Genomic DNA, 22,477 nt, shown 5'->3' with positions numbered 1-22,477 from the left:
AGTTAATCTTTAACCCGGTCAATTGTTCAAAAAGGCATAACACTAGCTTCATATTTCTCGCCTTGGCCAAATCATGCTCCATGAAGATGATTGTATCATCTGCGTATTGAAGGATGGATACACCTCCATCAACAAGATGAGGTACCAAACCACCTACTTGACCATTCTCCTTAGCCCTTCCTATCAAAATTGCTAACATATCCACCACAATGTTAAACAGGATAGGGGACATCGGATCTCCTTGTCTGAGGCCCTTATGTGTCTGGAAGTAATGACCTATATCGTCATTCACTTTAATTCCCACACTCCCTTTTTGCGTAATGGATTCGACCTGTCAGCGCCAGGCTTCATCAAAACCTTTCATACGCAATCCCTGTTGGAGGAATGGCCAGTTAACCTTATCGTACGCTTTTTTTGAAATCCACCTTAAAAATTACTCCATCTAATTTTGAATGGATTTCATGGAGCGTTTCATGAAGAACAACCACCCCTTCAAGGATGTTCCTGTCCGGCATGAAGGCAGTTTGGGATTGTTGCACCACAGACTGCGCAATCTGTGTGAGCCTATTGGTCCCGACCTTGGTGAAGATTTTGAAACTAACATTGAGGAGGCAGATCGGTCTGAACTGCTCAATCCTCGCAGCATCCGCTTTCTTAGGGAGCAATGTGATAGTTCCAAAATTCAAGTGAAATAATTGAAGCTATCCAGAGAATAGATCATGAAACATAGGTAGTAAATCCCCCTTAATAATGTGCCAGCACTTTTTATAGAACTCGGCCGGGAACCCATCCGTACCGGGAGCCTTATTGTTTTTCATTTGTGCAATAGCATCAAACACCTCCTTTGCTGAGAACGGGGCAACCAGGATATCATTATCAGCAGCAGACAATTGAGGCACGTCCTCAATCCTAGACTCATCGAGGGACACACAATTATCCTCCGGAGGTCCAAATAACTGTCTATAATACTCGGTAATATAGGTTTTGAGATTATCCTGACCTAAAATAGTACCCTCATCCTGTTCAAGCTGAAAGATCCGCTTCTTTCTGTGCTTACCATTAGCAATGAGCTGAAAGAATTGAGTATTCGCGTCCCCTTGGACCACTTTGCGGACCTTAGCTCGCAAAGCCCACTTCAATTCTTCTTCGCGGAGAAGTTCTTTCAGCCTCTTCTCCGCCTCATTTTTGACCTGGAGCTCAGGAGGCAGCAAAATCGTGGATTCGGCTTTTATGTCCAGGGCCTGTACAAGAGAGAGGAGCCTATCCTTCTCGGTCTTATACACCCCACTGAGGTGCTTAGCCCAACCCCGTAAGAAACTTCTCAAATGCCTAATTTTATTCTGCCAGCGCTCGACCTCCGTCCTTCCTCCTACACCCTTGGCCCATTCCCTGGCTATGAGGTCTAGGAACCCCTCGCGTTCGAACCAGGGCATCTCGAATGAGAAGGTGTTTTTGTTTCCCATATGGTTCGGCTCCCCTGAGTCTACGAATAATGGTGTGTGATCTGAAATTCCCCGCGTGAGAGCTTGCACTGTAACAAGAGGAAACTTCTGTTCCCACTCCACGCTGGCGAGAACTCAATCAAGCTTTTCATATGTCGGGTTTGGCAGAGCATTAGCCCAGGTAAACTTTCTACCAGAAAGCTCTATTTCCCTCAGATCCAAGCTTTCAATAATTGTATTGAACATAAACGACCACCTGCCGTCAAAGTTATCATTATTTTTCTCCTCTCTCCTCCTAATGATATTGACACCACCCCTGACCAAAATCGGAAGCTGTTCGGACCCACAGATCCGAACAAGGTCCGCCACAAACTCCGGTTTAAGCTCGGGTTGTGCAGCACCATAAACCGCCACCAAAGCCCAGTTGAACCCATCAACTTTAGACCTACCTCGAAACTTTACCGCAAAGTCGCCCATTACTACACTCCGGACTTCAAGGGAATCGCATCTCACACCCAGTAAGATACCGCCCGATCTACCTCGTGGCGGGAGGCAATGCCAGTCGAAATCAATACCACCCACAAGAGAGGAGAGAAACTGCGGTGCAAAATTCTCTCTACCGGTCTCCGATAGAGCAATGAAATCTAACTGATGTTCCAGAGAAGCTTCAGCAAGAAACCTTCTTTTAGCCAAGTCCTTCAGACCTCTGCTATTCCAAAAGATTCCTTTCATAATTCATCATGGAATTTTTTAGCAGTCGAATCCTAGCACTCCTACGAACTGCAGAATCAGGATAAATCTTTCGTTTCCACTTACGCTTTGGCTTAGTGGGCTCTGTCACCCGATCCTCATAACCGGGTTGAACGGAACTAACAACTGCAACATCTAAGGGCACATCATCGTCCTCAAACTCCTGATTAGAAGGTGCTAGATCCGCACACAGATTATCTAGCACTCTAACCCCTAACGCATCAATCTCCACATCATTCATGGGTTTAACCGCAGCAAGATTATGAATAGTCTCTAAGGCCCGCTCCGCCTCTAAATCTAACACATCATTCACCGAATTGGAGATTTCATTATCAGTGGCACCTAGTGAAACTCCTAATTGGTTTGCATTACTAATAATCTCCTCAGGAGGAAAATGCAATAAAGAATTAGATATGTTAATGGACATACCAGAAGATATCAGAGCATCGTGAAGCTTGGCCGCCCTCATAGCACACCGCTGCTGCATATCATCCACCTCCGGAAGGTCCAGAACGCGAGCACTCATCCGTCTCCCCGTCGAGACTGGGTCCGGGATCCCGCCAAAGGCAACAACCTCCTCTCTAGTGAACACAGGAGGCGGCTGCGGGCTCCCAAGGCCCTCGGACAAGTGCTCTGTGGGTAGGATAAGAGACGGGACAGCTGGGGCCACCTGCCCAGTCCCTCCTCTTGCCCCACCCACCGGCTCAGAGCGAAGCGTCGAAGTCGCAGAAGGCGCGGTCCTCCTGACCGCAGACGAGGAAGGGAGGTCTAGGGTCACCTGCCCCAGCCCCCCTCCCCCAGCGCCACGGGAGACCCGGGTGCCACTGCTAGGACCTAAGGAAGAAGAGCCGAAGCCGCCTGCATCGGGCTCCCACACCCAGCGCTGGCTGGCCCCGACACAACCGGCATCATCGGCGTCTGTACAGGTAGGGGAGAGGTCAAGGCCGCCTGCCCTGACCCCCCTCCCCCAAGTCCCACCTCGAACGTGGAAGACATCACCGGAACCGCATCAACCGTTGAAGCAAGAGAAATAGGAGCGACCTCCGGCTCCACTTCCCGAACTGCAACCCCCTCAAAATCCAACAAAGGAAGTGTGTGTTCAAACACATCATCAGTCTCCACCCTATCACTCCAAAGTCTGGGAGGCGCAGAAGCAGGCGCAAAGGACCCAAAACGCAATGACGTCGTAGGCACCGAAGGTGACGGTGCCGGCTCAACCCCGGTCCCCTCCACAGGCAACTGATCATCTGGGTGAGACCCGGTCGACCCCTCTCGAGCAGACTTGGTCGGCGCCCCAGTGTTTCCTGCACCACCGTCACTCTTGTGCATATCAACATCATCCCCAGTACCCTCCTCAGCAAACATCTCAACGTCCTCAAACTCTATGTCGAGCGGGAATACCTCTCCCCTATATGTACAGTGTACCACATCAGGCATGAAATCAACATTCAGAACACTCACCAAGATCCGAGCCACTCCATGCGCCCGAGTGAAAGCCATATCCACTCTCTCCGTCTTCCCCACCATGATACCCATACTAGCCACAACTTAAACATCCTGCAAAGGCTTGGATGGGGCCCCAGAAAACCTCAACCAGACCTGTGTAAGGGGCTTTCCTTTAGGCTCCACCTTCGTCCACTCGTGAAACTCCAAAATACACGTAGTACTAGGTACTCTACACAAGCCAAAGCTCAGCAGTTTCTGCAAATCCTCCACAGAAGGGAAATCCACCTTGAATACATTAGCTTCGAGGCTGACCAGCTCCCACTGGAAATCACCCGGTGCCAACTCCTGAAGCCTCCGGATAATCTGAGCCTCAGTCACCTCGCCCTGAGTTGCTTTCACAATCCCAGTAGTCAAGCACTATGTTTCCTCTGGAATCTCCCTCGCGGCCGAGGACTCGAAGAACAAAAGCTCCGCACAGTAAAGCCCATACATGGTCAGAGATGGAGCCTGGTCACGCACTAACGGGCATTGTCCCGAATCATGTGCTTGCTTGCCACACGTGTCACACAGCTCGGCCACGCACTCTGCAATAAAATGGCCCTTCTCACTACATCGGTAGCAGAGCATCCTTTCCTTCTTGCGCGCCCACTTGGACGCCCTCTCTGAATCAGATTTGTCAGACGCCTCACCCACAGCCCCAGGCACAGGAACATCAACATTGGCCAGGGCCGTTACCACCTCCATCGCCTGACTAGTAAGATTAGTAGACCGAGCGTTATCTGTCTCAGCAGTAGTAGCCGCATGGTCAACCGCAGCCGGGGGTGGAGGTTGCCGATGATACCTCCCACGGCCACTGCCCCGACCACCCCGATGTCCACGGTAGCCACCTCTCTGGCGGTGATCCGGACCGGATGCCCCCTCAACAAAGCCACCAGGAGGTCCGAGGAAAGGTCTCTCAACAGACCTGTCACTCTGCCAAGTATAGCCTCGGCCTCCACCGGTAGACGAGGAATCGCGGTGCTGCCCGTCTCCATACGCATCAACACCATCATCACCCCACTGACCTCGGGGTGGCTTAAAAGACTCTCGAACTGTCGATTGTGAAGGCCCCGACCGATACTGAGCCGGCCTCGCGGCATAGTGCGGCGGTGGTGCAGCCCGAGGCAGAGCACCACTCGGGACCGGCAACACAGGTCTTGGGCCAGACCCACCGCCACGACCCATGGCAGTAGCCACCGGAGGCGTTGGCCCCGGAGGACGCGGCCCTATTGGACCCCCTCTTCTCGCGGGTAGCACCGGCGGCCTGGCAGGCGTTGGCCCCGTAGGTCGGGGACCAGCGGGTCCTCCTCTTCCCGCAGGTAACACCGGCGGCCTGGCCGCCGCAAGCACGGGCGGCCACGTCCCTTGGTTGCCGCTAGCCCGTCCCGAGGCCAGATTAGGGGCGAGAGCGCCCCGCCCGTCGCCGGCTACACCCAGCCCACCAAATATCAGTGCATGCTGGAATTTAGCAATCCAAATTCTAGCGCCTGCTGGCATAGGAGGAGGCATGAAAACTGCTCAGTAGTTGCTGCATCGGTGAAGCAATTCAGTTTCTCACTCGGCCGAGACAGATGGAAGCTAGCTACACATATTTATAGATGGAGTAGTATATCAAATGCAGTTAGCATCTTTCCGTTGCATGATACTGCATGCATAAAGGGTGAAACTTCGATCGGTTAGTATCTTTCCTTTCCTATGGGGAAGCTGTTGTTGAGCTTAATTGCAGCATCATCAAGGTTATTTTCCCCTAGCGCTCAAGGCCTAGGGTTCCCCTGTCCTCCTGGCTTTGCCGCCGGGAGTTTCTTGTAGATCCGATCCCTCTCCTTGAGGATCGGTCTTGATCTTGTGCTACTCGCGCTCGCTGGAGGGGGGCTCTCTTCTCGATCAAACTCGCAGTCGCTTGGCCGAAGGGCTAGGGTTGCGGGAGGTTTTGCTTTCGGCTGTGGCAATGGCAACGGAGGCGAGTGGTTCACAGGCGACCAACGCGGAAGATCCAAGTGTGTTGCTGGAACGCTTGCATCTGCAGGACGATGAGCGGGATAATCTTGTCTGGGAGGAGGAGGCGGAGGATCCAGAGGAGAAACCGAAGTGGCTCGCGCTGGCTAGGGTTCTGACCACAAAATCCTTTAGTCAGGGGGCCTTGATTGTGGACATGAAAGCAGCATGGAACCACGCGAGGGATGTAGTCTGGAGAAGGATAAATTCCAACCTGTTCTCGATACAGTTCAACTGTCTGGCGGATTGGAATAAAGCGTTGCACCAGGGTCCCTGGGACTTCAAGGGGATGGCTTTGATCATAACAGAATATGATGGTTTTAAGAACCCGGAATCTGTCAAGCTGGACAAGATTGAAACTTGGTGCCAGATACATAAGTTACCGGATATGGTCCTGAAGAGGGATCAGTTTGTGAAAAACATGGTGCAACGCATAGGCGAAGTAATGGAGGTGCAGATAGTTCTCCCTAATGGTTTTATTGATGAGTTCATCAGGGCCAGGGTGAAACTTGATGTTTCCAAGAAATTGACGAGGTTTGTGGGATTTACAAAAGGGGGCGAGACTGAGTACTATCAAGTCAAGTTTGAAAAGCTTCCTGTGTTTTTCTTTATGTGTGGCCTACTTGGCCATTGGCATGAGGAGTGTGGGTCAGGGGAGCATGATAAGAAGGATATGGAGTGGGGTTCCTTTATTTTGGCATCTTCCAGAGGTTCAGGTGGAAGCAGAAGCTCGGTTAGAGGTGCTGGGCGTGGTTCGGGTCATGGCCCGGGCGATGGTGGTGAGGAAGTGGATGCAGAAGCTGGTGGAAGGAGAGGAGGACTAGCAGGATCTCGTGGCCGGGGCTGTGGCTTTGGGAGGGACGTGCATGTCCGAGAACCACAGTTTAACAATTCAGTTGGTGAGCACATGCAAACAAGCTGGCGGTATAATGCTTTTACTTCACAGAGTGAGCCAGGGTTTGGGGTAAACCCTGAGTTGGATGGGTCCAGTACGGAAGCTCGGGAGGATGCACTTCTTGTTCGTAAAAGGGGTCCAGATGACGCTCATACGGCCTCAGTGCTAGTGATGTGGAAGGGGCTCAAGCAGAGGTGGGGGCCATCGTTCCCGCAGGCTTTACATCAAAAAAGGTGGATCAATTTGAGGGGTCGGATATACCCAGCAGCTCAGATCTTGGTACACCACAGAAGAATGCGAATCGTAAGAAGTTTAAGATGGACGATGGTGTTGGCATTGACAGTACTTCAACTAGTGGATCGGCGGCCTCCTCGGTGGAGGACCGCCGGGAGCAATGAATCTATTAAGTTGGAACTGCCGGGGGGCGGGGAACTCCCGGACAGTTCGTGAACTCGCGACTTTGGTCAAGTCACATTCCCCAACTCTCATCTTTTTGTGTGAGACGAGACAGTCTGCTAGCAAGATGAAGAGGTATCGATCAAGATTGGGCCTTAAGGGCTTTGATGGTGTTGATTCTAGTGGTAATAGTGGAGGATTGGCACTGTTTTGGCACGAGGATCTGAAGGTGGATGTTAAATTCTCAAATGCCCGCTGTATGGATGTTCATGTACAAGCTGGGCCTGATGTACAACCGTGGAGACTGACATGTGTGTATGGTGAACCGAGGGTGGAGGATCGGCCTCTTATGTGGTCTTTGATGCAGAACCTTTGTGCCAACTCAGATTTACCATGGCTGGTGGTGGGCGACTTCAACGAATGTATGTGGGATTTCGAGCATTTGTCCCTAAGCACGAGAGCACCAGTTCAGATGCAATTGTTCCGGGATGTACTAGAGACGTGTGATTATGCTGATCTAGGTTTTACTCGTGTCCCGTACACATATGATAATAAGAGAAGCCGGAATGCAAACGTGAAAGTCCGTCTGGATAGGGCGGTCGCGAATCCGGCTTGGAGGAATATGTTCTTTAACACCTGGGTACACCACCTTACTTCCCCCTGTTCGGATCATGTGCCTGTTCATGTGTGTTGTGATGATGTGGGTGATAGGCCAACTAAGCCAAGGCGCAGGCAGTATGAGATTATGTGGGAAAGAGACCTTGCGCTCCAGGACTTGATTGCAAAGCCTGGCTGGAGGCGGGAGAGAAGGCATCCCTAGGGGACGTGCATGCGGCTTTAAGGGATACTATGAAAACATTGTGCAAGTTGAGTAAGGAAAACTTTGGTAGTGTAGCTCGGGAAATTGAAAAGTCACGGACACAGCTTGAGGAACTCATGTTGATGAATGCAGATAGATGTGAGATTCGTAAGGTAACAGATAAAATGAATGAGTTACTTTACAGAGAAGAGTTAATGTGGATGCAACGATCCCGTATTACTTGGCTCAAAGAAGGGGATCAGAATACAATTTTTTTCCAATCAAAGGCTGTATGGAGAGCTAGAAAGAACCGCATAAAAAACTCGAAGACACTAGTGGTCGGGTTTTCACGGGTGAGGAAGCTATGGGCCGTGCAGCAATGGATTACTTCAAGAACATCTTTACTTCTATTCCTTCAGTTGATCCAAGCCCAATCATTAATCTAGTTCAATCTGTTATTGATGAAGATACAAATGCTTCCTTGTGTGTTGATTTTACTGAGAAGGAGATTTCAGATGCTTTATTCCAAATCGGGCCTTTGAAGGCACCGGGCCCCGATGGGTTTCCGGCGCGGTTTTTTCAGAGGAATTGGGGCACTATTAAGGAGAGTATTGTGGCTGCGGTTCAGGAGTTCTTTCGGACAGGAATAATGCCGGCTGAGGTAAATAGTACTAATATAGTCTTAATTCCAAAAATTAAGAACCCTGTTAAGATTACGGATTTCCGGCCTATTAGCCTCTGTAATGTAATCTACAAGGTGGTTTCCAAGTGCCTTGTGAACCGGTTGAGGCTGGTTTTGGATGGGATTATCTCTCCCACGCAGAGTGCTTTTATTCCTGGGCGAATGATAACGGATAACTCTTTGATTGCTTTTGAATGTATTCATCATATCAAGCAGGAGAAGGATCCTACAAGGAATTTTTGTGCCTATAAGCTGGACTTATCCAAAGCTTATGATCGAGTTGATTGGGATTATCTTAAGCAAATGATGCAAAAGCTTGGCTTTGCTCATCGGTGGGTTGACTGGATAATGTCATGCGTAACCTCGGTGAAGTATTCAATAAAATTTAATGGAGCCATCTCTGATTCATTTGCACCATCTTGTGGACTACGGCAAGGTGATCCTTTATCCCCATACTTATTTCTAATGGTGGCTGATGGTTTGTCAAATCTGTTTAACAATGGGATAAACTCTTCTGAGTTGTCCTCGTTGAAGATCACGAGGAGAGCCCCAGGAATATCACATCTATTATTCGCGGATGACACTCTCTTATTCTTTAAGGTCACTGGGCAACAGGCGACTGCTGTTAAGCGAATTATCAAGACTTACGAGCAAGCCACTGGTCAATTGTTGAATCCGGCAAAGTCCTCTATCCTCTTTGGAGATTCTTGCCCAGCAAGCATAGCAGCTGAAATAAAGGGTGTGTTGGAGGTGGGCAGCTCGGGTTTTGAGGAGAAATATTTGGGCTTACCAACGCCGGATGGCTGGCTTACCAAAGGCAAGCTTCAAAATCTGTAGGAGAAAGTTATTAAGAGGCTGTTTGCGTTCGATGGGCATCCAACACAGGCTGGGAAAGAAACATTGATAAAATCCCTAGCTCAAGCGATCCCCACCTTTATTATGAGTGTTTTCAAGGTGCCACTGGGTGTCTGTGATGATTTGAACCACATGATCCATAACTATTTCTGGGGTTCAGAGAAGGGGAAGCGTAAAACGCATTGGTATGCTTGGGAGAAAATGCTGCAAGCAAAAGCACAAGGGGGGCTTGGCTTTAGGGATTTCAGACTTTTTAATCAAGCTTTACTTACAAGGCAAGCGTGGAGACTGCTGATCCCCCCTGATAGTCTGTGTGCAAGGTTGCTAAAGGCAAAATACTACCCGAATGGGAGGCTAGAGGATACTGTCTTTTCGGGTAATCCCTCTCAGTCATGGCAAGGGGTCTGTCATGGGCTTGAGTTGCTGAAGAAAGGGCTTGTGTGGCACATAGCGAATGGCCAGAACGTGAGAATATGGCATGACCAATGGTTAATGAGAGGCAATACAAACTCGCTGCTGTCCAGAAGAGGCCGGTGTCGCCTAAGATGGGTGGCTGAGTTACTTGATCATAATGGCAACTAGGATTTTCAAAAGCTCCAACAATTCTTTTTACCGGCTGATGTTGCACAAATCTGCAAGATAAAACCTTCGCCACAGCTTGGGGAGGATTTTCTGGCGTGGGCGCCTGAGAGGAGCGGAGTTTTCACAGTTAAGAGCGCTTATTGGCTTGCTGCACATGAAATGCTATAGCCATCGATCCCTTCGTCGAGCTCTGTTGCGGACAGTAGCAGGGAAGTGTGGAAGCATATCTGGTCTTGTCCGGCCCCGCCTAAGGTTAAGTCATTTTCATGGCGTTTAGCAATGGACTCTCTGGCGACATGTGAGAACAAGAAGCGGCAAACCTTGGAGGAATGGGACACTTGCCCAGTCTGTGGTAGAGAAGTTGAGGACGCATTTCATGTGTTTTGTGTATGTGAGAATGCTCAGCAGCTTTGGGGTGCAATGGCGACCGTGTGGGAGCTGCCTAAACTCACTGAGATCAAACGGCATGATGATTGGTTCATCCAGGTAATCTGTGAAGCCGAAGTACCACATCGTGTCCGTTTAATGATGCTCTTATGGAGAATTTGGCATGTCAGGAACGAAGTTGTTCATGCAAAGCCAGCTCCTCCTGTGGATGTCTCTGCCCGGTTCTTGGAGAGTTATTTGAATTCCTTGTCAAGCTTGTCTGCTACCCAAGATGCTGTTTATGCCAAGGGCAAGATGGTTCTCGCTGAATGCCTCCTAAAATCGAGCGCGGTCCGCACTGTCCAGTTGCAGAACATTAGCCCTTGGATCCCCCCAAGTGAAGGAAGAGTGAAGCTAAATACTGATGGTTCTGTCTTGAATGGTAATGCGGGAACTAGTATGGTTTTGCGGGATCATGGTGGAAATATTATTTTCAGCCTTGCAGATTTGTGTGCGATTGTGAAGATGTACTCGAGTCTGAGATATTGGCTATCAAGGAGGGCATCAGTTTGGCGTTGCAATGGAGTTCTCTACCTATAGATGTTGAGTCTGATTGTCTCGAGGCCGTCTAAATGGTCAAGAATGCGGGTCGCAACTTCTCAAGATATGGCTTTATGATTGGAGATATCAAGCAAAGTATGGGGGAACGGGACTCTTCTATTACTCATATCCGCCGCTCGGGCAATTGTGTTAGTCATGCCATGGCTAGTTTTGGTAGTGGGCAGGGTCGAACCATGGTTTGGCTCGGCTCAGCTCCTGATGAAGTCTTATGCATTGCCTCGCGAGATTGTAATCCCATTTGATTGAGTAATATAAGAGTTATTTCGCAAAAAAAAGCTTAATTGCAGCACTACGCAATGCAGCTTGCTCATTTTTTCCCTAGCTACGACCCCCGATTAAGGGCAGGGCAGGGCCGGGTTCTACTGGTAAAATGATAACGGTGAAGCTTGCCCATGGACATCGATCTATTCCCTCGCCGAGAGAGAGCAGTACGTGACAACTCATTTATCCGGTACATCTCTTGGTTTAATAAGTCTACGGCAGTCTACTAGTGAAACATAGCAGTACAATTATTTTTGGTTACACAATGAAAGATCAGAACCCAAACGCATTACTATTGCTGAGAGAGTTGTTTTGATTCACAGCCCTTTGCGACTAATTTTTTTTACCGGAGCGGGGAGCTACCGGCGAAGAATCCACCACACATGATTGCTTTGAGATACATGGCCACTGTCCACGTATAAGTAAGCCAATCTCTTTCACACTTCAATACGTGAGAATACAAACCTGCTCTACTGCTCTGGACCCCTATGCATGCCATGCAGCTTTTGTCAGGAATCTACATGTGGGTAGTAGTTCGGCGATTAAACATTCACAAGTCTCTGTCCCAAGAAAAGACTAGTATTAAATTTGATAGCCAAAATTTTGGAGATTGCTATATTTAAACAATAAATTTAATTGCTGATATTTTTATATATTTGAATTGCTCGAGGCAAGACCTTTAAAATAAGATCAAAATTGGATACATTTTGACTAATTTTATTTCACAGAATCCAAATAACATATTTCACTCAACTAAAAAAACTATTTCACCTATCTTGAACAAGAGAACTGATTTCACTCATTTTGAAAATATATATTTCAGTCATTTCAATAAATGATTTCACTTATATTATTTACAAAAGATAGGCTTCACACATTTTTCAAAACACATTACACTCACTCAATTGAAATAATGTATTTCACTCATTTTCAAAAAAACTGATTTCACATTTCCGTTACATTCAAAATCCAATTTCACCCAGTTCCAAAAAATGATTTCCCAAAAAATTTAATAAGTTCAATGAAATAACTTTCACATGTCGATGAATGTAAGTTTCACATTTTGTAAACAACAATTGGACATCTTTTCACACACCGCAATAACATATTTTCACACTTAGTTCCACTCATTTTAGAAAACGGATTTCACTCAAATTTTAACCATATTTCACTCATTCAAAACAACCAAATTTACTTATTTCAAATGATTTCACTCATTTCAAAAACATATTTCACTAATTTCAATGCAAAGTTATGTTATAATAACACAAAAAACATGCAATTTCACTATGTTCCAAAAAATGATTTCCCTGAAATTCAAATAAGTTTGAAATATGTTTCATAAGTTAAAAAATACCATTTCATATATTTGAAATATTCAATTTCACGCATTGAAACAATCAAATTCACATGTTTGAAAGAACATGTTTCACATATTTTCACTCATTTCGAATAACATATTTCTCCCGGTATATGCGTGGAATTAGACGTAAAATTTAAATGTGTTTGAAATTTGTCCAATTTTGATCTTGTTCTAAAGATCTTAGTGTCACGAGTTCAAATATATAATATTTCAAAAATGAAATCACTATTTAAAAGATATAAACAATTGGAAATGTCAAAGAGAAAATAAAAGCCATGAAATTTACAGGATGGGAGATTAGACAGATGGGTCGCTTTCATGCATTTGCAGCACAGAGTGGATGTCTCTTGCATGCATGCATGGGTGGGACCTACGGATGATTTGACCTAATGGTGGATACATACATGAAAAGTTAAAATACACAGAGATACAATGATGTGGGCCACCAAAGAACACGAATCTTAAACTACACCAACGATGGATGCTTGACCGGTACCCCCCTCCACCGGTCAAAAGAGGTTTGCGCAGCCCTTTGCTCCTTGACCCGTGTTTCCTGCTCCTCATAGCTCATGTAAAACCACTAGATGTCGGAGGTGTCATAGTGACCGAGCCCGAACAACATCCCGTTGTACCCCACCATCCGCTCCGCGAACGCCGGCCCTCTCATCAGTGCAAGGAAGCCGCGGAGGAGCGCGTTGCTACCTTTTGAGCATGCGTTGGTTTTCCCTTGAAGAGGAAAGGGTGATGCAGCAAAGTAGCATAAGTATTTCCCCCAGTTTTTGAGAACCAATGTATCAACCCAGTAGAATATTACACGCAAGTCCCTCGTACCTGCACAAACAAACAAGAACTTCCCAACCAACGCGATAAAGGAGTTGTCAACCCCTTCACGGTCACTGACGGAAGTGAGATCTGATAGAGATAATAAGATAAATATTTTTGGTATTTTTGTTGTATAGATTGCAAAATAAACGGCGATAGAAATGACAAGTTGATAGGAAAATAATATGATGGAAGATAGACCCGAGGGCCATAGGTTTCAATAGTGGCTTCTCTCAAGATAGCAAATTCTACGGTGGGTGAGCAAATTACTGTCGAGCAATTGATAGAAAAGCGCATAGTTATGAGAATATCTAGGTATGATCATGTATATAGGCATCACGTCCATGACAAGTAGACCGAAACGATTTTGCATCTACTACTATTACTCCACACATCGATCGCTATCCAGCATGCATCTAGAGTATTAAGTTCATAAGAACAGAGTAACGCATTAGGCAAGATGACATGATGTAGAGGGATAAACTCAAGCAATATGATATAAACCCCATCTTTTTATCCTCGATGGCAACAATACAATACGTGCCTTGCTGCCCCTGCTGTCACTGGGTAAGGACACCGCAAGATTGAACCCAAAGCTAAGCACTTCTCCCATTGCAAGAAAGATCAATCTAGTAGGCCAAACCAAAATGATAATTCGAAGGGACTTGCAAAGATATTAAATCATGCATAAAAGAATTCAGAGAAGAATCAAATATTGTTCATAGATAATCTTGATCATAAACCCACAATTCATCGGATGTCGACAAACACACTGCAAGAAGAATTACATCGAATAGATCTCCAAGAGAATCGAGGAGAACTTTGTATTGAGATCCAAAGAGAGAGAAGAAGCCATCTAGCTAATAACTATGGACCCGAAGGTCTGCGGTAAACTACTCACACATCATTGGAGAGGCTATGGTGTTGATGTAGAAGCCTTCCGTGATCGATTCCCCCTCCGGCGGAGCGCTGGAAAAGGCCCCAAGATGGGATCTCACGAGTACAGAAGGTTGCGGCGGTGGAAATAGGATTTCGTGGTTCTCCTGGATGTTTTTAGGGTATATGTGAAGGAAATATGCCCTAGAGGCAACAATAAAGTTATTATTTATTTCCTTATATCATGATAAATGTTTATTATTCATGCTAGAATTGTATTAACCGGAAACATAATGCTTGTGTGAATACATAGACAAACAAAGTGTCACTAGTATGCCTCTACTTGACTAGCTCGTTCATCAAAGATGGTTATGTTTCCTAACCATAGACATGAGTTGTCATTTGATTAACGGGATCACATCATTAGGAGAATGATGTGATTGACAAGACCCATTCCATTAGCTTAGCACCCGATCGTTTAGTATGTTGCTATTGCTTTCTTCATGACTTATACATGTTCCTATGACTATGAGATTATGCAACTCCCGTTTACCGGAGGAACACTTTGTGTGCTACCAAACATCACAACGTAACTGGGTGATTATAAAGGTGCTCTACAGGTGTCTCCAAAGGTATATGTTGGGTTGGCGTATTTCGAGATTAGGATTTGTCGCTCCGATTGTCGGAGAGGTATCTCTGGGCCCTCTCAGTAATGCACATCACTTAAGCCTTTCAAGCAATGCAACTAATAAGTTAGTTACAAGATGATGTACTACGGAATGAGTAAAGAGACTTGCCGGTAACGAGATTGAACTAGGTATTGAGATACCGACAATCGAATCTCGGGCAAGTAACATACCGATGACAAAGGGAACAACGTATGTTGTTATGCGGTCTGATCGATAAACATCTTCATAGAATATGTAGGAGCCAATATGAGCATCCAGGTTCCGCTATTGGTTATTGACCGAAGACGTGTCTCGGTCATGTCTACATTGTTCTCGAACCCGTAGGGTCCGCACGCTTAACGTTACGATGACAGTTTCATTATGAGTTTATATATTTTGATGTACTGAAGGTTGTTCGGAGTCCCGGATGTGATCACGGACTTGACGAGGAGTCTCGAAATGGTCGAGACATAAAGATCGATATATTGGACGAATATATTTGGACACCGGAAAGGTTCCGGGTGAGATTGGGACAATACCGGATCACCGGGAGGTTATCGGAACCCCCCGGGAGGTATATGGGCCTTATTGGGCCTTAGTGGAAAGGAGGGGAAAGGAGCAAGGGAGGGGCGCCCCCCCAAGCCCAATCCGAATTGGGAGGGGGGCCGCCCCCCTTTCCTTCCTCCCTCCTTCCTCTTCCTTCCCCCTCCTACTCCTAATAGAAAAAAGGGGAGTCCTACTCCCGGTGGGAATTGGACTCCCCCCTTGGGCGCGCCACCCTCCTTGGCCGCCCCCCCTCCTCCACTCCTTTATATACGGGGGCAGGGGGCACCCCATAGACACAACAATTGATCATTGATCTCTTAGCCGTGTGCGGTGCCCCCCTCCACCATAATCCTCGATAATATTGTAGCGGTGCTTAGACGAAGTCCTGCGACGGTAGAACATCAAGATTGTCACGACGCCGTCGTGCTGACAGAACCCATCCCCGACACTTTGCTGGATCGGAGTCTGGGGATCGTCATCGAGCTGAACGTGTGCTAGAACTCGGAGGTGCCGTAGTTTCGGTGCTTGATCGGTCGGGCCGTGAAGACGTACGACTACATCAACCACATTGTGCTAACGCTTCCGCTTCCGGTCTACGAGGGTACGTAGACAACACTCTCCCCTCTCGTTTCTATGCATCACCATGATCTTGCGTGTGCGTAGGAATTTTTTTGAAATTACTACGTTCCCCAACAGTGGCATCCGAGCCTATGTTTTATGCGTTGATGTTATATGCACAAGTAGAACACAAGTGAGTTGTGGGCGATATAAGTCATACTACTTACCATCATGTCATACTTTGGTTCGGCAGTATTGTTGGATGAAGCGGCCCAGACCGACATTAGGCGTACGCTTACGCGAGACTGGTTCTACCGACGTGCTTTGCACACAAGTGGCTGGCGGGTGTCAGTTTCTCCAACTTTAGTTGAACCGAGTGTGGCTACGCCCGGTCCTTGCGAAGGTTAAAACAACACCAACTAGACAAACTATCGTTGTGGTTTTGATGCGTAGGTAAGAACGGTTCTTGCTAAGCCCGTAGCAGCCACGTAAAACTTGCAACAACAAAGTAGAGGACGTCTAACTTGTTTTTGCAGGGCATGTTGTGATGTGATATGGTCAAGACATGATGCTAAATTTTATTGTATGAGATGATCATGTTTTGTAACCGAATTATCGGCAACTGGCAGGAGCCATATGGTTGTCGCCTTATTGTATGCAATGCAATTGCGCTATAATGCTTTACTTTATCACTAAGCGGTAGCGATAGTCGTGGAAGCATAAGATTGGCGAGACGACAACGATGCTACGATGGAGATCAAGGTGTCGCACCGGTGACGATGGTGATCATGATGATGCTTCGGAGATGGAGATCACAAGCACAAGATGATGATGGCCATATCATATCACTTATATTGATTGCATGTGATGTTTATCTTTTATGCATCTTATCTTGCTTTGATTGACGGTAGCATTATAAGATGATCTCTCACTAAATTTCAAGATAAAAGTGTTCTCCCTGAGTATGCACCATTGCCAAAGTTCGTCGTGCCCAGACACCACGTGATGATCGGGTGTGATAAGCTCTACGTCCATCTACAATGGGTACAAGCCAGTTTTGCACACGCAGAATACTCAGGTTAAACTTGACGAGCCTAGCATATATGCAGATATGGACTCGGAACACTGAGACCGAAAGGTCGAGCGTGAATCATATAGTAGATATGATAAACATAGTGATGTTCACCATTGAAAACTACTCCATTTCACGTGATGATCGGTTATGGTTTAGTTGATTTGGATCACGTGATCACTTAGAATATTAGAGGGATGTCTTTCTAAGTGGGAGTTCTTAAGTAATATGATTAATTGAACTTAAATTTATCATGAACTTAGTACCTGATAGTATCTTGCTTGTTTATGTTTGATTGTAGATAGATGGCCCGTGTTGTTGTTCCGTTGAATTTTAATGTGTTCCTTGAGAAAGCAAAGTTGAAAGATGATGGTAGCAATTATACGGACTGGGTCCGTAACTTGAGGATTATCCTCATTGCTGCGCAGAAGAATTACGTCCTGGAAGCACCGTTGGGTGCCAGGCCTATTGCTGATGCAACTGACGACGTTAAGAACGTCTGGCAGAGCAAAGCTGATGACTACTCGATAGTTCAATGTGCCATGCTTTACGGCTTAGAACCGGGTCTTCAACGACGTTTGGAACGTCATGGAGCATATGAGATGTTCCAGGAGTTGAAGGTAATATTTCAAGCAAATGCCCGGATTGAGAGATATGAAGTCTCCAATAAGTTCTATAGCTGCAAGATGGAGGAGAATAGTTCTGTCAGTGAGCATATACTCAAAATGTCTGGGTATAATAATCACTTGATTCAACTCGGAGTTAATCTTCCGGATGATTGCGTCATTGATAGAATTATCCAATCACTTCCACCTAGCTACAAGAGCTTCGTGATGAACTATAATATGCAAGGGATGGATAAGACAATTCCCGAGCTCTTCACAATGCTAAAAGCTGCGGAGGTAGAAATCAAGAAGGAGCATCAAGTGTTGATGGTCAACAAGACCACTAGTTTCAAGGAAAAGGGCAAGGGGAAGAAGAAGCGGAACTTCAAGAAGAACAGCAAGCAAGTTGCTGCTCAGGAGAAGAAACCCAAGTCTGGACCTAAGCCTGAAACTGAGTCCTTCTACTGCAAGCAGACTGGTCACTGGAAGCGGAACTGCCCCAAGTATTTGGCGGATAAGAAGGATGGCAAGGTGAACAAAGGTATATGTGATATACATGTTATTGATGTGTACCTTACTAGAGCTCGCAGTAGCACCTGGGTATTTGATACCGGTTCTGTTGCTATTATTTGCAACTCGAAACAGGGACTACGGATTAAGCGAACACTGGCGAAGGATGAGGTGACGATGCACGTGGGAAATGGTTCCAAAGTCGATGTGATCGCGGTCGGCATGCTACCTCTACATCTACCATCGGGATTAGTATTAGACCTAAATAATTGTTATTTGGTGCCAGCGTTAAGCATGAACATTATATCTGGATCTTGTTTGATGCGAGACGGTTATTCATTTAAATCAGAGAATAATGGTTGTTCTATTTATATGAGTAATATCTTTTATGGTCATGCACCCTTGAAGAGTGGTCTATTTTTGATGAATCTCGATAGTAGTGATACACATATTCATAATGTTGAAGCCAAAAGATGTAGAGTTGATAATGATAGTGCAACTTATTTGTGGCACTGCCGTTTAGGTCATATCGATGTAAAGTGCATGAAGAAACTCCATACTGATGCACTTTTGGAACCACTTGATTGTGAATCACTTGGTACTTGTGAACCATGCCTCATGGGCAAGATGACTAAAATGCCGTTCTCCGGTACTATGGAGAGAGCAACAGATTTGTTGGAAATCATACATACAGATGTATGTGGTCCAATGAATGTTGAAGCTCGAGGCGGATATCGTTATTTTCTCACCTTCACAGATGATTTAAGCAGATATGGATATATCTACTTAATGAAACATAAGTCTGAAACATTTGAAAAGTTCAAAGAATTTTAGAGTGAAGTTGAAAATCATCGTAACAAGAAAATAAAGTTTCTACGATCTGATCGTGGAGGAGAATATTTGAGTTACGAGTTTGGTTCACATTTGAAATGATGTGGAATAGTTTCGCAACTCACGCCACCCAGAACACCACAGCGTAATGGTGTGTCCGAACGTCGTAATCGTACTTTACTTGATATGGTGCGATCTATGATGTCTCTTACAGATTTACCGCTATCGTTTTGGGGTTATGCTTTAGAGAGGGGCGCATTCACGTTAAATAGGGCACCATCAAAATCTGTTGAGACGACACCTTATGAACTATGGTTTGGCAAGAAACCGAAGTTGTCGTTTCTGAAAGTTTGGGGCTGCGATGCTTATGTGAAAAAGCTTCAACTTGATAAGCTCGAACCCAAATCGGAGAAATGTGTCTTCATAGAATACCCGAAGGAGACTGTTGGGTACACCTTCTATCACAGATCCGAAGGCAAGACATTCGTTGCTAAGAATGGATCCTTTCTAGAGAAGGAGTTTCTATCGAAAGAAGTGAGTGGGAGGAAAGTAGAACTTGATGAGGTAACTGTACCTGCTCCCTTATTGGAAAGTAGTACATCACAGAAACCGGTTTCTGTGACACCTACACCAATTAGTGAGGAAGCTAATGATGATGATCATGAAACTTCAGAACAAGTTACTACTGAACCTCGTAGATCAACCAGAGTAAGATCCGCACCAAAGTGGTACGTAATCATGTTCTAGAAGTCATGCTACTAGATCATGATGAACCTACGAACTATGAAGAAGCAATGGTGAGCCCAGATTCCGCAAAATGGCTTGAAGCCATGAAATCTGAGATGGGATCCATGTATGAGAACAAAGTGTGGACTTTGGTTGACTTGCCCAATGATCGGCAAGCAATTGAAAATAAATGGATCTTCAAGAAGAAGATTGACGCTGACGGTAATGTTACTGTCTACAAAGCTCGACTTGTCGCAAAAGGTTTTCGACAAGTTCAAGGGATTGACTACGATGAGACCTTCTCACCCGTAGCGTTGCTTAAGTCTGTCCGAATCATGTTAGCAATTACCGCATTTTATGATTATGAAATTTGGCAGATGGATGTCAAAACTGCATTCCTGAATGGATTTCTGGAAGAAGAGTTGTATATGATGCAGCCGGAAGGTTTTGTCGATCCAAAGGGAGCTAACAAAGTGTGCAAGCTCCAGCGATCCATTTATGGACTGGTGCAAGCATCTCGGAGTTGGAATAAACACTTTGATAGTGTGATCAAAACATTTGGTTTTGTACAGACTTTTGGAGAAGCCTGTATTTACAAGAAAGTGAGTGGGAGCTCTATAGCATTTCTAATATTATATGTGGATGACATATTGCTAATCGGAAATGATATAGAATTTCTGGATAGCATAAAGGGATACTTGAATAAGAGTTTTTCAATGAAAGACCTCGGTGAAGCTGCTTACATATTTGGCATTAAGATCTATAGAGATAGATCAAGACGCTTAATTGGACATTCAGAAAGCACATACCTTGACAAAGTTTTGAAGAAGTTCAAAATGGATCAAGCAAAGAAAGGATTCTTGCCTGTGTTACAAGGTGTGAAGTTGAGTAAGACTCAATGCCCGACATTGCAGAAGATAGAGAGAAAATGAAATACGTTCCCTATGATTCAGCCATAGGCTCTATCATGTATGCAATGCTGTGTACCAGACCTGATGTGTGCCTTGCTATAAGTGTAGCAGGGAGGTACCAAAGTAATCCAGGAGTGGATCACTGGACAACTACCTCCGCGATGAGATAGTCCGGCAGTGCCGAGCCCTGGAGGAGATAGCCGCCTGCAAACGTGGGCGCGAGAACGAGCGCGACGTCGTGATCCTCGACAGCGACGATGGCGAGCATGCCCCCGGACCGTCCATCCCGCCGCGTCAACCGGGGGAGGGTTGCAGCAGGGACGGTGGCTGCGGAGGAGGCGGCGACGATGACGACGGCGGCGACGACTACACGCGGTTCTACCGCCTCCTCAGCATGTAGAATTGCAAGGGCGGCGGGGGGCGAGGAGCGGCGAGGGAGACAGCGAGGAGCGGCCTAGTAGCGTTTCTTTTTCCTTTTTTGTAAAATATTTTAAATATGTACGAACTCGCCAAAGTTTGGTTGAATTTACGTTGTGTTTGTGCCAGAATTAAAATTAAAAAAACGTGGGCACCGCGACTAGGGGGCATCACGCCCTCAACACATGGTTTGTGCCGGTGCGTCCCGAGGGGGCGATTTTTAGCGCCTTCTGAGGGGCCAACGGCTAGAGATGCTCTTAGGGCCGCTGCAACCAGGCGAGCACGCCGGCAATCGTTTGCAAGACTGGAGCCGGTGGAGGACCAGGTACTTTTTTATGGACTCATCACGGCTTGCCATAGCACGGCCGCACGTGGAGATGAACATGGAGCAAGATGAGGGCCATCAAGATTGAGGCATCGGTGAGCACGGCAGAGCCTACCGCCGTTGTTGATGTCGACAATGACAATGGAGAGGACGTAGATGCAGGTGGGATTGGACGTGGAGAACGAGCTCCGTGCAAGCTGCAAGATTAGCATCCAGCATGACGACGATGATGACATGCCACTAGGCATGAGTGTGGACAAGAAGAAGGCCATCAACACCAACACACATAATTAACGCTTCTTACGAGTGGATTATCGTCATCCTCACCGCAAGGCCAACTAGCTCATCCCCTCCAACTACGCGTAGATGCTTTCTGCGAGCGGCGCTGGCTATCGTTGATCATCAAGGATCTGTACTTGATGTCTCAAACTTGACAGGCCCATCATGGTGGAGACGGCACTTTACGACACAATTCAAGACCGAGGGACCGACCGGCGGGGGAGCGTTAGCTGCGTGTGTGCGTGTGTTCCACCTTCGTGCGTGCCCTGCGTGTGTGCCCATCGTGCTTGCGTGCGTCCGAACTCCGTCTACTACAATACTAACTGTATGTGCATCAACTGATTGCAAATTCAGACATCATCTATGGGGGACGACCATGACGAGATCAACTCCGAGTTTCTGGGGATCAAAACGGGGCACACCAATGTATGCGTGTTCACCGACGTGTTTGTCGGCACCGAGAGAACCTTGGAACGAACACACGTGAACTAAGAGATTGTTCGAGGAAGAAGGAAGGCAGTTGTTTTGCGTTGCACAGACTTCACATCTTTTCTGTTGTATTTCTCTGCTATTTATCATAACTCCAAGTATATTTCATCTTTCGATTTTGAAGTTCAATATTAACTCCTTAGGGTTCATGTTTGGCAATTAATTTTGGGCTATGGAACTAAAATGTGTACTCCGTGGCTGAATTTTACAGGTGTTTTAAAAAGAGAACAATTTAGACCTTAGATTTATAGTATATTTGATGGATTTGTCTAATTAATCTATACTTGAAATAACAGTGTATAATTTATTTGGCACTATATATTTGATGGAGTTGTCTAAGTTGGACTGTT

Source organism: Triticum dicoccoides, chromosome 4A (assembly GCF_002162155.2).
Source record: "Triticum dicoccoides isolate Atlit2015 ecotype Zavitan chromosome 4A, WEW_v2.0, whole genome shotgun sequence".
Classification (NCBI taxonomy): domain Eukaryota; kingdom Viridiplantae; phylum Streptophyta; class Magnoliopsida; order Poales; family Poaceae; genus Triticum; species Triticum dicoccoides.
This window is presented reverse-complemented; position numbering follows the sequence as displayed.